This window comes from Amphibalanus amphitrite, unplaced genomic scaffold, assembly GCF_019059575.1.
Source record: "Amphibalanus amphitrite isolate SeventyFive unplaced genomic scaffold, NRLGWU_Aamphi_draft 000565F_arrow, whole genome shotgun sequence".
In the NCBI taxonomy this organism is placed as follows: Eukaryota; Metazoa; Arthropoda; class Thecostraca; order Balanomorpha; family Balanidae; genus Amphibalanus; species Amphibalanus amphitrite.
In genome coordinates, this window is record NW_024882059.1 from 220240 (window position 1) to 236312 (window position 16073).

Below are 16073 nucleotides of genomic sequence, written 5' to 3' on the forward strand. Positions count from 1 at the left end.
GCTGGAACCGTGTTCGGTGAAGCTGAAGACCTACAGCGGTGAGCAGCTGCCAGTCATGGGGCAGGCTGCAGTGAACGTTCAGTACGGCGGACAGGCTCAGCGACTCCCTCTCATCGTAGTCGAAGGTGGCGGGCCCTGGCTGTTCGGCAGGAACTGGCTGGGACACATCAGGCTCGACTGGCCCTCCATCTGTTGAGTGACTGCGGAGACCCGTGTGCAGCCCATCCTGGACGAGTTCGCTGACGTCTTCAAGGAGGAGCTGGGCTGCTATCGAGGCGGGGAAGTCGGCATCGACGTAGACCCGGACGTCCAGCCTCGTTCCTTCAAGCCTCGCACCGTACCGCTGGCCTTTAGGGAAGCTGTGGACGCCGAGCTGGAGGACCAGATCCGTGGCGGACTCTGGGAACAGGTAAGGCACAGCAAATGGGTGGCTCCCTTGGTGGTTGTCCCCAAGGCTGGGGGTCAGTCAATACGGGTGTGTGGGGACTACCGCTTGACCGTCAACAGGGCTGCTAAGGCAGAGCAGTATGCCTTGCCGCGTGTGGAGGAACTGTACTCAAAACTCTCGGGATGTACCATATTTTCAAAGATCGACTTGAAAAACGCGTATAATCAGCTTCCGCTAAATGAAAAGGCCCGCGAGTATCTCACGGTAAATACCCCGAGGGGTCTTCTTCGACCCCTTCGGTTGACCTTCGCCTATTCGAGTGCAGTGTCGCTGTTCCAGCGGACGCTGGAAACTGTCCCGGCTGGTATCTCTGGCGTTGGGGTCTTCTTGGACGACATTGTAGTTGCGGGTGTCGATGCCGCTGCGCATGACGAGGCCCTCGGGCAGGTTCTTAGACGGCTGGAGGAAGCGGGTTTTAGGGTCAACAAGGCCAAGTGTAGCTTCGGCGTCAGCAGCGTGACCTATCTGGGGCTTAAGATAAGCAGCCGTGGTGTGGAGACCACCGACGAGAAAACGGGCACGATTGTCCGTGCCCCGGAACCGCGGGATGCTAAGGAACTGCGTAAGTGGCTAATAATCAACTACTATGGGAAATTCCTTGAGAACCTGGCGAGTGTCTTGGCTCCGCTCTATCGTCTTCTAAAGGCAGATCAGCCCTGGCAGTGTGCTGAGGCAGAGAAGTCTGCTTTTCGGAAAGCCAAAGAGATGCTAGCTAGCCCTCCTGTACTAGCCCATTTTGATCCCGCCCTTCCGGTGGTTCTCGCTTGTGACGCGGGACCGGTCGGCATTGGCTGTGTGTGGAGCCAGCGGACGTCACAGGGCAAGCGACCTGTGGCTTACTATTCGCGCACGTTGAATGACACCGAAACTAGATACTCACAGACTGATAAAGAGGCATTAGCTGTAGTGACCGGCGTTAAGAAATTTCACTATTACCTAGCGGGGCGAACTTTCACTATACAGTCAGATCATAAGCCTCTCATAGGCCTCATAGGAGAGCAGAAACCTTTGCCCGTGATTGCGTCACCTAGGATGGTCCGCTGGGCTCTGATGCTTGGGGCCTACGATTACCACCTTGAGTACCGGCGAGGATCTAAGCAAGGCCACTTGGACGCGCTTAGCAGGCTGCCTTCGTGCGAGAAGGCTTGTTCGAGCGTTCCAATTCCGGCTGAGACTGTCCATTTACTTGAGTTCATCGACTCATCCCCAGTGAATGTGTCCCAGATACAGCGGTGGACCGCTCTGGATCCCGTGTTGTCAGCGGTACATCGATATGTCAGAGATGGCTGGCCGGATGTCAATAGTGTTTCCCTCAGCCCTGATTTTCAGCCGTACAGGTCCCGTATAGGTGAACTGAGTGTGCAGGATGGCTGTGTTTTGTGGGGGTCACGAGTGGTGGTCCCGCCGCAGGGACGGGGTGCCATGTTAAAGTTATTACATGAAGGTCATGCTGGCGAGTGTAGAACCAAAATGTTGGCTAAAATGTATGTTTGGTGGCCAAAAATCGATGACGACATTCGTGATATCGTGAAGTGTTGTGTGAAGTGTCAGGAACTGAAGGGCAGGGCCCCTGACGCTCCACTGCATCCTTGGCAGTGGCCGACTCGACCTGGCAGCGAGTCCATGTAGACTATTGCTCGGCTAACGGATAGATGTTTCTGGTGATAGTCGACGCCCACTCAAAATGGATGGACGTCTACCCAACTCGTTCCTCCGACTCACTGATCACGATTGAGAAATTACGAGCGTCGTTTGCGTGCTGGGGAGTGCCAACAGTGCTAGTGACAGACTACGCCCAGTGTTTTGTATCACAGCAATTCAAAACGTTTTGCAGTGTAAATGGGATCAGGCACTTAACGACACCCAGCCTATCACCCATATCAAACGGCTTAGCCTAAAGAAGCGTGCAAAGCTTCAAAAACGGGCTGTACAAACAGATCTCGGAGTCCATTGAGACCAAGGTCTCTCGATTTCTGTTTAGGTACCGCACAACACCGCATACTACGACCTCATGTACGCCCGCCGAATTATTTCTGGGTCGTGTGCCACGCACTCATTTAGATGGTGTGCTACCAGATAGGCAGGAGCGTATACGGAGACAGCAGGAGGCTCAAAAGACGTACCGTGATCGAAATGCCCGTGAACGATGTCTGAACCTGGGTGACCCTGTGTATGTGCCTGCTGTCGATAGATTGCAGGGATTGGAGCTTTGTCGGTGGGCGCCCGGTCGTGTAGTGTTCGTAGAGGGAGTTAAGGTCACTGTGGAGCTAAATGACGGAAGGGTGATTGTGCGGCACGCCGACCAGTTTCGTGAGCGATATTCAGCTGTTCCGCATGTCGCTAACGATCCTCTCCGTTCCAGAGTGACACCGATACCTGCTCCTGATCCGGTCACGGAGAGCGCCGCTGCATCTGCACGGCATGCTCCCGTTCCCGGACAATTACTGGCCTCCACTCCCGACCGGCTGCCGGCTCCTGATCGAGCGCCTGCTCCTGGCCGGCCGCCTGTTCCGGCGCCGCCAGGGCTGACCGGAGCGGTGTCCGCGCCGGGTGTGACCACCGTCCCGCCGTCCGCACCCTCTCCCAGCGCGCCGCGGTACCGGCTGAGAGACCGGTCCACCCTGCGGCCCCCAGACCGATGCGTGGCGAGCTATGAGTAGGCGTTTTGTTTCAGTTGTTATTTGTTCTGTGAGGTGCATATTTATTTGTTTGTCCATGCTGTGCAAGTATTCGGGGTGGAGGAGTGTCATGGAGCTGAGCTGGCGGCCGCCGCGCCGGTGCACGCGTACTTGCGCTCGTGACATGCGCTCATGACACTCGTATGTGAACCGTGGTGGCGTTGCCTCTGTGACCCGGGGGCTACCTGGCCGGCTCGAATACAGTTTGGACCGAGACACCGTCTGTGATAATATGCATTCATCCAATTTTCCAGCTTCCACATTAAGCAAGAAACTGTGCGAGCAGATATGGCGAAAAAATAGATGTCCGGATAATTTCGTTACACCCTGTATGTTCTACTGCAAACTAATGCTATGATGCTAGGGGAGCGGCTGCAGGCTGGCGTAGCGCGTGCGGCCTTACGGTGGTTGGGTGAACGTGCCACCTTCTGCTGTGGGGTGGGTGGGGTGGGGGATGGTCCTCCTTGACCCCGTGCCGGCCCCGCCACCTGTGCTGCGCCATCTTTGGGCTGGCGACGGTGTGGAAGCGCGTACCTTCCGTCAGTTTTCCAGGCATCTGAAGTCTGAACTCGGCGCTGGCCCTGTCGTCGATGTCTGCGCGTGAGCCGTGACGGGTGCCACAGCCTGCTGGCACTGGCGGGTACGTGCCGTGTACATGTGGTGCGGACTGCGGGACCGACTTGAACCACTCGAAGCCAACGGAGACCAGCCACCCTCATTCGCTCAGATTTATGTGAACGACCCACGTGCCGAAATACTGATGCCGAGGACCACGCACGCATTGTGGCATCACATAGAGAGCACCTATTACATCCGGGAACGACTCCGAACGGCCATTTTCGGGAAATTTACCGTCCGCGGTGAATATTCCTGGGAATATGCTCTGAACGTATCAACCGAATTTGATGTTAGTGCCGGACCCGTGGACTCAGAACTGCGTCACCAATGCCTGTTCATAAATGTAGCGCGGCGTGAGCCATCCATGGACTGCGTGTTTCTTTTTTCCAACCAAAGGTAGGCACTGTACCTGAAGATGCTTCTTTGTAACCAAACCAAACAAAAACTAACAACCTAACCTAACCTAACTTGACCTAACCTACAGCCTTGACAAACCTACAACGCGCCAAAAATTTCAGCCGCCGGCGGGATTCGAACCTTCGGTCCTCTGAACACGGGGCGAGTGCGCTAACCAACCACTACACCTCGCAGACAGCTGGCCGGATAAAGGTGTTGTAAGTCACTTGACAATGACGCACTGGGATATACTCCGTATAGCGCCTTCCTTTGATTGGAAAAAAGAATTACGCCCGTGGACTAGCCTCTTCAACTCCGTAGCAGTGTCTCCCAATCTGCGGGAAGTTCAGCTGGTCGCATGATAACCGTGGCGAAGTTTTCTGGCTCTGTTTCAACGGCTCCTTCATATTCCCTTCATATCAGCATAAGCCAGATTTAGGCTAACTTGCAATTAAACGATCAAAAATGTTAGCTTAAGTTTCGTTAGGGTAAATTAAACGGCGTTTTATTTGGTTAGGCTAAGCCCGAAAAACGCGTATACATGCATTCGCCATTTTGTTCGCAGCACAGGATTTGTCACGCGTTTGCTGTTTTTTATATTCCCAATGACGTCATAGGACGGTGGGTGCTCGGTGACGTGCCGTCGGCCGGAAGCCCCGAGGCCGCCTGTCTCGCGGCGGCACCTAAGCCGTTGCCATGGTAACTGCAGACTCCTGGCGTGACCCTGGCTGGCATCGACAACTCTGGGGAGTGGGAAGGGATGGATGCAGCCTATGATGCAGCCATGATACCACTCACAAATTCCACACAGCGCACATAAGACAACCGCAAAGAGATGAGAAATGTGTGTCCTTGATAAAAAACGGGATATTCAGTGACCGCTGCAAATGTGGTAGTCACGTAAGCGTTGCGGAACATTGCAAATGTGATTTTATTAGTTTCTCTAATGTAACAAGTAACAAATATTTTAATCATTTCGGCCTCACATGCCAATGCGAATTGCTGCTTGGAATTCGACTCATTCGAGTATATTTTATGTCTCCCGTTTTTATGTTAAAACATTTTATAACATAACACTTTTAACATGAAACATGTTTTATGTTAAAATACCGCCACGCCAACCAGTAGTGCTTAGGATGAGTGATAAAATCGTGTTGGACGCCAGGACACTATTCTATTCGGACACTTATAGGTCAGGGCTGCTAAAAGTGGGCATGCCTAAACTGCTGATGCATGAATAACCAAGTGGGCCACACAAACTTGCCAAACACCTTCCCTCGTCAACTGTCAAAATAAGGCGTAAAATCCACCAAGAACCAATTGCGTACGGCACCTACAACAGGGAGAAGCTCCAGCCAAGTCATGGACGGTGCTGTCGCGTCCTTGATTTCCGCCGGCCACTCCATCGCCCACCACTCGCGGCCGAACCACGCCCCCATGCCCCAACGAGAGCTATCTGTGCACAGAGTGATGCCGGGGGCCGTTTCCGTGACCGACGGAACCAACGGGAAGGTGCCGTTCCACAGGGGCAAAAAAGTCGCTCACCACTGCATGTCCGCACGCACCGCCGCAGTAATCCGCACCCTCCGATGCAGGCCACTCACGGAGTGAGCCGCGTCCAGCAAACGCCGGGTGAACGCGCGTCCCGGCGGCACACACTTGCTGGCGTGCACCAGGCGCCCGACCAGAGAGAGCAGGTCCCTCTGCGTGCACTTTTTCCGTCCGGTCATTGACCCCAAAGTTTCGCGCAAGTCGGCCAACTTCTGATCAGGTAGCGCCACTGACATTGTCGTAGTGTCCAACACAACACCCAGAAGCTCGAGTCGCGTAGAAGGAGGGAAACATTTGCCCGCGGCCAGGGGAACACCCACTTCCGTACATATCGCTTTTAGTCGGTCGTACACGACTGCTGCGCTATCTGTGCCTGGAGGGCCCACACCGAAAAAATCATCCAAATAATGCCGAACAAACACCCCCGCTGTGCCACCTTGAAACAGCACTTGTAAACAATCAGCAAAATCGTTAAAAATCCTCGGACTACTGCGACCACCGAATGGCAGACAAACCTGATAGTAAAACTGTCCCAACCAGCAGAAACCCAAAAGGTGCCACTGGTCGGGCCGAACCGGTATGAGTTTGAAAGCATTCTGCACGTCTGCTTTAAAGAGAAGCGCCCCAGCGCCGCCCACCGCATAAATCAACTGTATGGCCTCATCAATTGACGTGTACAACACTCGGAACTGGTCAGGGTCTATGCCATCATTCACTGCACCACCAGCTGGCTGGGACAAGTCCAGTATAAGTCTGACGTCCCCATTAGGTTTATCTCTGGCACTGAGAGCGTTTATCACCAACCCGGGCAGCGGCGGAAAGTCAAAAGGCCCCTTGGTATGACCGGCCTTCACCTCCTTATCAATGGCCTTGGACACACCGTCTACGCGCAGCATGGCGGACCTGTTATTGTCCACTCGATGTCCGCCCCCGGCACCACGGAAACCGATATCGGCCCCTTCGCGAAACCGCCGCACCACTAACTCTTTGTCCTCCAGGCTAATAGAGTCACAATCGGCGAGCAAACACTCGAGTCTATTTACACGAACGCCGGTGTCAGCCGGACCCGTCTCCGCACCTGCTTGTCTCGCATCACTGCGTGCCGGCTCAGCGGGGTCCCAGTCCCCGGGCCGCCGGGCCTCCACTGTACCGCGCCCCGCCGCCTGCGACTCCGCCGACCCACCGGGCCCCACGGCCGCGACCGGCCGCCGCCAGTCCGTGGAATTGTGTGGCATGTTCTGATGAATGGCACCAGCGGCACGGTAGGTGATAGCGGCCGTTCTTGCAGGGCCAGGAGCAGGCATTGTGTCGGGCGTGCAGAAAGCACAATTGGTCCTGCTGCGTGCGACTGCCACCCTCACCCGTCGTGAGTCGGCCAGCGCCGACCGCCGCGGGTGTGACAAACTGGTCCAGGTCCAGCGCCGTCAGATAGTCGCCCGGCCGCCGCGCCATAGCTTGGCGTGCCCGACTATCCATCGCCTGCACCTCCCGCAGGCTCCGCCCCACACAGCGGCTGAGAAGCCAGGCCAGGTAGCTTGTGACCTGCAATCCACACTGCGGGAAGTGGAACGTCGTGTGTGTCAGCAGGGCAGCCACGCGGCTCACGTACTCCAATACGGTGCCCGGAGTCCCCTCCGCGGCGTTTGCGGCGTCGGCGACCGCGACGAAACGCCGCCTGTTGCGCAGTCGCCGCTCCGCCCGAGCCGTGACGGACGGCAGGCGCAGGTCCGCGGGTGCTGCAGCGACCTGAGAACGGACCGGGGCCGCCCGAAGCTCCTGCCGCCTGTCAACCCCGTCGTCTTCCTCTGATGACGAATCAAGTGAGGAGGATCGGTCCCGGCGGCGCCCTCGCCGCGGCGTACTCTCACCGCTGCTGGATCGGCGCCGCCGCCGCCTGTTGTGGGTGATGGTCCGCCCGTGACCCGATGTCGGCGCCGGAGGCCTCCTGTCGCCGCCTGTCGGGGTCATGCGATCCTGCTCCAACCGGCTGAGTCTCTGGCCGAACGCAGGCATCGCCACCGGCTCGCCCCAGCCATGAGCCGCCATGCCTCCGGAGAGATGCCACGGCTCGGGCCCGTCCGGCGCGCGTCCAACCGGCGCGTGCCCAGCCGCCGCGTGTCCAGCCGGCGCGCGTCCAGCCGGCGCGTGTCCAGCCGGCGCGTGTCCAGCCGGCGCGCGGTCGCCCGGCGGTGGCCCGCCCGGCCCGTGGGTGGTCTGGTGCGGTGGTGCCTGACCCGCCCCGCCAGTCCGGTCGACGAGCCTCGGTGGAGCGCCAGCCGTCATCTGTGGCGCGCCAAATGGTGGTTGGTAGCTACTGTCGGCTCCAACTCCTCCTGGGACTGGGACCCATTGGCTACCGGTCTGCAGTGCCGCCACGTGGTGGCCCGACCCGTACTGCCCGGCGGCGGGCCCTGGTCCCGGCGGTCCCAAGCCCGCCGGGTCGTGGGGCCACCAGGCGCTGCCAGCCGTCTGTTGTAGAGCAGCTGCCGGTGGGGCCCAGCTGCTCGGTGCCCTGTTGTTACCGGCCACAGGCGGTCCGTGTGGGTGCACCGGCGCCGCGCTTCCCGGCTGGACGCCGTCGAGCTCAGCGCGTAGACGTGCGTCGATGCGAGCTTGCTCGTCGCTGGCCCCGCTGAGAGGTCGAATGTCTGTGTGAACAAAGAGCACAATCGTCAGCGAACCGTCGTCTCGTGTCCCTGGGACTTGTCACTTGCCCTACACCGCTCGGCGGGTCGATTTTGCCAATTAACACCTCGCGACGGCCAGTAGCGCCGCCGTCACAGTGTGCCGCTGTCCCCGCACGTAGCCCTCATAGGCTCCGCTACGCCAGCGTCCGAGCCGCTGCAGCACGTCGTCCCCGACGCCCGCTGCCGCCGCGGTGGTAACCAGGCCTATGCGCAGTGAGTGCGATGAGAAACCAGGTCCCAGGGCTTGTCGAAGCAGACTGTTAAGCCGCCGCCGTGTGAGAGGCGCCCCCGACTCCAGCCGGAACAGAGCAGAGCTAGCCGACCTTGTCCCGTCATGAGCCTGGCAAAAATACCACAAGGCTCTCACCGGACAAGTAGATGTGTCGGTGGCCGGCAAGTCGATGTACACCGCGGGACCATGCTGCCGGTTCTTCTGAATAGCGACACGGATACGGCACCCGGTCGCGGTAAACAGCACGTCCTCCCGGCGCGCACCACGCCCCAGGCCGGTGACCAGGTATTCACTGCTGCGCAGGCCACCATAAAACCCCAGCGTGCACGCCGCCCACACGCATCGCTGGTCCCATGGAGACGCCAGTGTCGCCGCCAGCCGTATTTTCAACCGGCGTAAATGTTGCACGGTGAGCGCATGACGCGCACGCACGGCCGGCTGTGCGCCTCGCGGCTCAAAGCCCCTTAATGCCGCTGTGACGTAAGGCGGCAGGGCATCGGCCATCGGCCAGCCAGATTGAAGGTGCAGGCGTCGGACCGCGGCGAGATACTGTCGCGCGCTGGCCAACGATAAACCCATCAGTCGCATATGTCCCACAAAAAACGTGAGTGTGGCTTCCGTCGCCGGCACGACACTCAAGCCGTACCGCTCACAAAACTCAATGAAACACGTCTGCCCCGTCCGGTACGCCCTGCGTGTGCCCGGTGCAATGCTGTTGCGCAGCAGGGCCTGCGTGACGTTAAGTAACTGGTAGTCGCCTTCGCACGGGTGTCCACCGCCACGCGGAAAACCCGGACATTCACTGCCCATGCTGGACCAATGTCACTGTCACCCAGCGAGCACTGTCACCGCTAGCCGCACACTGCCCTGATTTCACATGCGCCCGGCGCCCCGCCCTCCGCACCCCTCCCCATCTCGCCCTCCCCCCTCCCCCTCCCCCCGGTATCCGACCTCTGCGTGCGTGTCTCCCCACCCTCCCCTCCCCGGCAACGGCCGTCCTCGTGTAACCGAACCCGGGTGTTGGTGGCCAGAGTGCCCACTCGGCGCCTGTGTAAACACTTCCCCGGTCTAATTCCCGGCGCCCCGGGCCGCACAGCTGTGCGCCACCTCCCCAACACAGCCGGCCGCCTGCTAGCGAGTGGGACGCGGTGCCGCTGCCGCTCCGCTGATCGTTACCTGCGACAGCCCCGTGACATGCCCTTATTGGACTGCTGAGCGAGTTTACATCACACCACCACTCCGACCCAACTCACCCAAGGTACGATGCTGGTGGGTGACGTTTAACAGAGCCAGGCGCCCTTCCTTCTCAACCTGAGCGCAGCAGCATACCAGGCAAGTCCCGGATACGAGTCCCTCGGCCACACGGCTACCGGGTAAGAGCCAGGCGCCCTTCCTTCTCAGCCTGAGCGCAGCAGCATACCAGGCAAGCCACTCTTCCCTCTCAACCTGAGCGCAGCAGCATACCAGGCAAGCCACTCTTCCCTCTCAACCTGAGCGCAGCAGCATACCAGGCAAGCTGTGAATATTTCTTTGTCTATAGACGGAAGTCTCGGCTCGGCCCGAGCGCCCACACACATGCACCACGCCGGTTACCAACCTCGCCCCCACTCTCTCTCTCTCTCTCTCTCTCTCTCTCTCTCTCTCTCTCTCTCTCTCTCTCTCTCTCTCTCCCATTCCCTCTCTATCTCCATCAAAACCAGGCCTCTCGTGTGCCTTCGAACTGCCTTGTACCTTGGCTCCGACGCGTCGACAACAGGCCGACATACACGCACATCATACTGAGGGGAACCACTGCCGACGTCAGTCGCACCCACCTGTCATGTCGCTGCAGTCGGTGATGCGGCAAACCTCAGCGTGCACGCAGCTACACGCTTGTAGTAAGGCGCCCGCTAGTGCTATAAGGTCACGGCCACACCTCAGGTATCGGGCGCTGTCACCAACCCACCATCACTGTCACCATAAATAGTTATAAGCACGAACACCAAATGATGACCATTTTCACTCTACGTCCGTCACCATGGCCGTCGCTGCTCACACTGGTCAGCCCCCTCCCGTCACCGTCTCCCGCGCCCGTCCCTCGTAAACATCGTTCACTCGCTATCCCTACGCACACACCGCCCTCCCCTCTTCCCGCCCCCTCCCATCCCCACTGCGCCCAAACTGACAGTGTCCCCCCTCACACCTGCATACAGTGCCATTATCTCCGTCTCACGTGTCGCCCTGTAGCTATCTCGTGTCGCGCCACTAATCCCACAGTTTGGGGCTTTGTTATCTATGGCGGTGTGAGCACAGGGCAGAGGGCCGGCGGGGGTTTCTGAGCGGCGCGGCCCGCCGGTCCCATGGCACAGCGCAGACACACCAGCCGCCAGACGAGCACCATTTCAGGAAGAGCCGTGACGTCAAACTAATGATTGGCTACCGCTAAAGGATGCGCTTCACGAGGCCGATCAATACCGGAGCCTCGGTGCCTGCAGTGCGCCGCCCCCACAGCACAGGCACATATTCCTGCATTACGCTCAATACTCATCAGCCAATTTCCGGCAACCGGCACCAGCTTTGAAGCTCTATTGATATCAAACAAGCATATTTCGTCAGATTAATGTGTCACACATGCGCCCATTAGAAGCCTCGACCTACTCTTACTCTGTCATGGGGTCTGTGCACCGCCTACCCCCATCCGTGGGTGGTCTAGCCTCGGCCGTCTCCGGAAATTCCGTATTAGCGCATCCCTCCAGCCGTCGCCGAGGCAAAGATCGGCCGACGGGGCGGATCCCCAACAGGAGACGGCGTCCGCGGGTTTTACACCCACACCAGGCGGCGCAGATCGTTCGGCTGACCACTCCTCGCAGGGTCAGCTGCTATACCCAACGGTAAATAGCCCGGGGGAGTATAGAGCCCATCCGAGGTGGCTTGGAGCTGGTGCCGGATGAGTGTCGCCGCTGCTTGAAGAGGATTTACGGTCTAATTTGCTGCGGAGGGCGGCCGGCCGCGCCCGGATCCCGCCCGACCGGCTCAGCTTGTCTGGCTGGTGAAGGAGCTCAGTGCTTGGCTTGCTGAACACATCCGGTGATTTTAGGGTGGTGTAAACATGTTTTGGTCCTCTACGAAATTATTTCTCGAACGTTTTATTGCCATTAACTCTAAAGAGATCCCCAGAAATGTGAAGGTGTGTTCGCATACAAGCAGTAAAAATAAATAAGCTAATCATTTACATAATATATATAATAATATATATATGTATAACCCTCGCCCGTAGGGGTCGAACGGACCTCCCCCCCCTCGGTTTTTCGCAAATAACTCGCGTAAAAAGCGGCCGATCGCGACGAAACTTTCCGTACCCTCGCGTTAATCAATGTTACACCTACCCTGAAATTGTCATGACCCTGACCCTAATGACCTTTGACCTGTGACCTACTTTTCGAGACCATGTTTGGACGGAATCGCGACTCGGCGTATGTCGGCTCGCATTAGCCGCGCGTTTGCAGTCTTTTCGTATTTTTAAGCGTTCAAACATGGGATATGATGTTGCTCCCATGCATTAGGGTGGGTGTCAAGGTCACCGGAAGGTCAGGTCAGGTCATTGACCTTTGATGACCTCGGTTCACTTTTTCGAGTTTTACATGTTTCTAGGCCAGTTTTTTAGCTGAATTCGAATTTACCAACCATATGAACATTTACGAAGTAGTTTTAGCACCTTCGTAACATGTTACGAAGCTGCCAGATGCGGTTGCCACCTATTACGAATACCCTTACTGGTTGACCTGACCTGACCTGACCGGACCTGGCCTAAATGCATGAACACATCATCTGTGATCAAAACTAACATGATATTCGTGATCAGCACCCCGAAAAAAGTCATAGCAGCCACGCTTTACGACTTTCTAACAGGTCCCGATTTTCCCGACTTTTGGATTGACCAAAAGTCCTGGCCTGGAAGGTCAACCGATGACCTAGGACCTTAGAATTGGGTATCATCGGCTTCTTCTCGTCACGGGCAACACGTTCGTTTTTTCCGCGAAGCTCTAGCTTGATCAGGGGCGAAACGGCAAGGGGGGGTCCAACGGACCCCCCCCCCCACCTTATACGTTCGCGGCTGGAAAAACACCAATACGGGCGAGGGATAAATAGCGTTGGCGTTAGCGTGAGTCAATATGCCGAATTGTCGACTTTTATAATGTACATATTACCAAATTGAAACATATAACTAAAAATATAGGTAACGCAACAGCAAAACGATCCAAGCACATTCACGCAAGCTCATCAAAATAATGGCAGTGAATTGTTAGCTGGATGACCAAAGTCGCGATGGGTTCGGCTCATTCTCAGGCCTGTCCAGTGTCCACCACAACGGTCAGCTCTATATGTTGCCATGGGACACCAATGAGACAGCCGACTGAAGTCGACCCGATGTCGAGTGACCGCTGACCTTTGACTGACCCCGTCCCGCGGTCATTCTCCATGGCAGCGGCGGCGAGTCTGCCCCAGGTTTTCCAACTCAATGTCTGGAGCGGTATGTCCAACCATTAGTCGAAAGGATACGGCACCTGTGCACGCTTCGGCTTGAGTTTAACAGAAGCCCACCTCAACTGGAAAAGTAGCGGTGCCTTTCCTACCTGCCGCGGCCGCTTGGATGGTTCGCTCATTCGATAACATTTAATTAACATTTAACACATGATTAACATTGACCTTTCACCCCAAATATGACCTTAAATCTATACTCTGCTAGTCAGCTCTTTTTTCGGCCGTGTATTTTGCCACGTTCTAGCTAACGTTCGCCGGAAAATAAATGACACCGCTATTTCCAGCACTAGTGTAATGTTCTCATTACTGCTGTTCATAAATTACGTAACGTGATTTACACTGACAGACCAAATAAGATTAGATCGCCTGTTTTTCTCACTATTTGCCACCTGCTACAAATGCTTCGGCGTCATCGAACGGGCGGTTTTCTGTGCCAGTTGATTTGGCCCTGGGTGACCGAACGCTCTACCGAGCTATCATCGCTGTGAAAGGCCACGACGAATTTGTCATCGATATTTTCCAGCTAGACGAAGGTCAAACTGGGCATCGATGTACTTACAGCGCAACAAACAAAGTCGTATTTCACATGCCGTTTTCGGCCGCGTACAATTACATCGCCTTTATGGTCTTTTACGTAACGCGCACCAACATCAAACATTTCTTCAATTACAAACGTCGGACCACTTGCAGGCCTCTTATCTAACTAGCCTTCTGCAACAGCAAAATCAAACCGGCCCACACCTTTGGGACAAAAAGCGCTGCGAGCGTGACTTCCTTGCACGACCTGTGAGCCCTCAGGACCTTCTTGCCAGTCACCGCACCACCGCAGTGGGTCCCCTCGGTCGTTTAGCCGTTAGCAGTGGCCCTCCGGAGACCGGGGCAGTAATGGTCAGTCCAGAGACTGTCGCTCGGACAGACGGCTAGCTATAAGACGGTCGGGCCGACAACGACCTGGGAAGCCATGCTTGTGCGTGCTCAGCACTGAGACTGCGGCGGTGTGGCGGTGGACGGAGGCGGGCGGTGGGAGGCGGGCGGTGGACGGTGGACGGTGGACGGTAGACGGTGGACGGAGGTGGGCGGTGGGCGGTGGGCGGTGGGCGGTGGTCGTAGGCGGGTGGTAGGCGGCGGTGCAGCGGGGAGGCGGGCGGTGGGCCGTGGATGGTGGACGGTGGGCGGAAGGCAGTGGCGGTGCCGCAGCGGTTGGGCGGTATATTAGACGGCGCCGGGCGGTATGTACACGGATTCGAGCGGTGGGCGGTGTACGGAGGAGGGTGGTGCGGCGGTGGATGGAGGCGGGCAGTGGGCAGTGGACGGAGGCGGGCGGTGGGCGGCGGTGGATTGCGATGGTAGGCGGGGGACCATAGTCTAAGGGCGGTGGCGCGGTGATCGGGCGGCGGACGGCGGAAGGGAGCAGGGGCGGCTGATGGGACGCCCCCCCCCCCCCCCCACCTCCGGGAACGGAGATGGTCGGTTACGGTCACAGAGATGCAAATGTAGCACGTCCGTCCCGCAGCCAGAGGGGAAGAGACACAAATGGACGCCGCCGACGGTCGCTTTGTGTGACGACGTCTATCGATGGTCTGTCTGCCAGAGATCGTAAGCGCAGAACGGACGGTTAGGGATTGACGATACATTTGTTGTAGCTAGTGCTAACAAATGGTGGTTTTATTAATGCAAATACTATAGTATTTGCATTTTACATATGTGAAAATGCATCGTGGTTTGATCGGGACAGTAATCGCCACGCCATGTGTGGATCGCCCACGATCGTAAATACATACATACATACATACATACATCGGCATGGCTGAAACAATGATAAATCTTCTTTAAGATTTTACCCTGGCAGATACAGCTGCCTGGTAAATGTTGAAATGGCCTAAAAAAAATGAGTGGCATGAGGAACCGAACTAGCTTCATGAACTATTCGTTTCCGCATTTATAAGTTGCGAAATGACCGGCCATCTTCTTGCGTGGCGTTTTTAGTCAGATGCTTACCACATTGGCACTGCTTACCGGCTATAATGACAAAGTTGATGCGAATGTTCAACGACGTTAGCCTCGCAGTATCGGATCAAATGTGTTGAATATTCAATAATGACCTGTTTGATCTGGATTATGGGAATGACGGGCATCAGTAGTCAGTTATGCCGTACCTAGAGGCTAGGACAGATAGCCTGCCGTTCAGTAATTGAGCTGATGCTCATAAATGCGAAATGCGGCGGGAAATTACAGGACAGGCCATCAAAGAAACAATCTTTTAAATAGGCACGGCATGTTTACATTGTGATTACTTCTGATAGTGTAGCATAAATCCCATAGTAACAGAGAATAACAGAGAAAGCCAATGAGAGTAGGAAATTAGGTTTAGCTGCTTTCAGACGCAGAGGGACAGCATAAACAAAGCCGGTGTTGTCGCCATTGAAGTAAGTTTTAAGATGGTGAATAATTTTTGCACACAGTGTATGTAAGTACCTAGGTACATTTATTATTCAACGTCCTTTGTTATTTTTCGTAACGGGCTTTGTGAGGCACAATTATAAGCTGTTGTCCAATTTGGTTTTTATATGAATGTATATTTCCTTGCCATTCCTTTTTTGCGCGCATTCTCACCATCGTCATCTTACCTCCAACACGAATAAGCACATCACGCACAGCAAGTAAACAAGGTTTTCCTGGCGGCACCTGCGCCCCTGTTTTATTACCCTCGGCCGCAGCCCGCCACGACAAGCTTTGCGCTTCCTATTAGACGTATACCGACGATCGACAAACGGTGCGCACCTGCGGCCTTTCCGACTCGCCGCCGCGCCACTGGCACTACTGTGTGAAGCCTCCGCGACATGCACTGTGTCTGACTGGCTGGCGCGGGTCGGGGACCGTGGAACCACTGTCGACACCTGGCCTACCCGACTGGAGGTCATGCATCAGAGCGGCAATCTCGT

General features: G+C 56.4%; 2 protein-coding genes across 3 annotated transcripts in view; one reads left to right on the plus strand and one right to left on the minus strand.

Annotated features, from left to right (window-relative positions):
• The window catches only part of LOC122393949 (transmembrane protein 209-like), a 93013-nt gene extending 82560 nt beyond the window's left edge, over positions 1–10453 (minus strand). Inside the window, exon 1 of the mRNA XM_043390437.1 lies at positions 10425–10453. The gene's annotated coding sequence lies outside the window, so the exon portion shown is untranslated. The remainder of the gene's footprint in view (positions 1–10424) is intronic.
• LOC122393947 (potassium voltage-gated channel subfamily H member 8-like) overlaps positions 1–16073 on the plus strand; it is a 102299-nt gene that overhangs the window by 14242 nt on the left and 71984 nt on the right. The gene's annotated exons all lie outside the window — the stretch shown is intronic.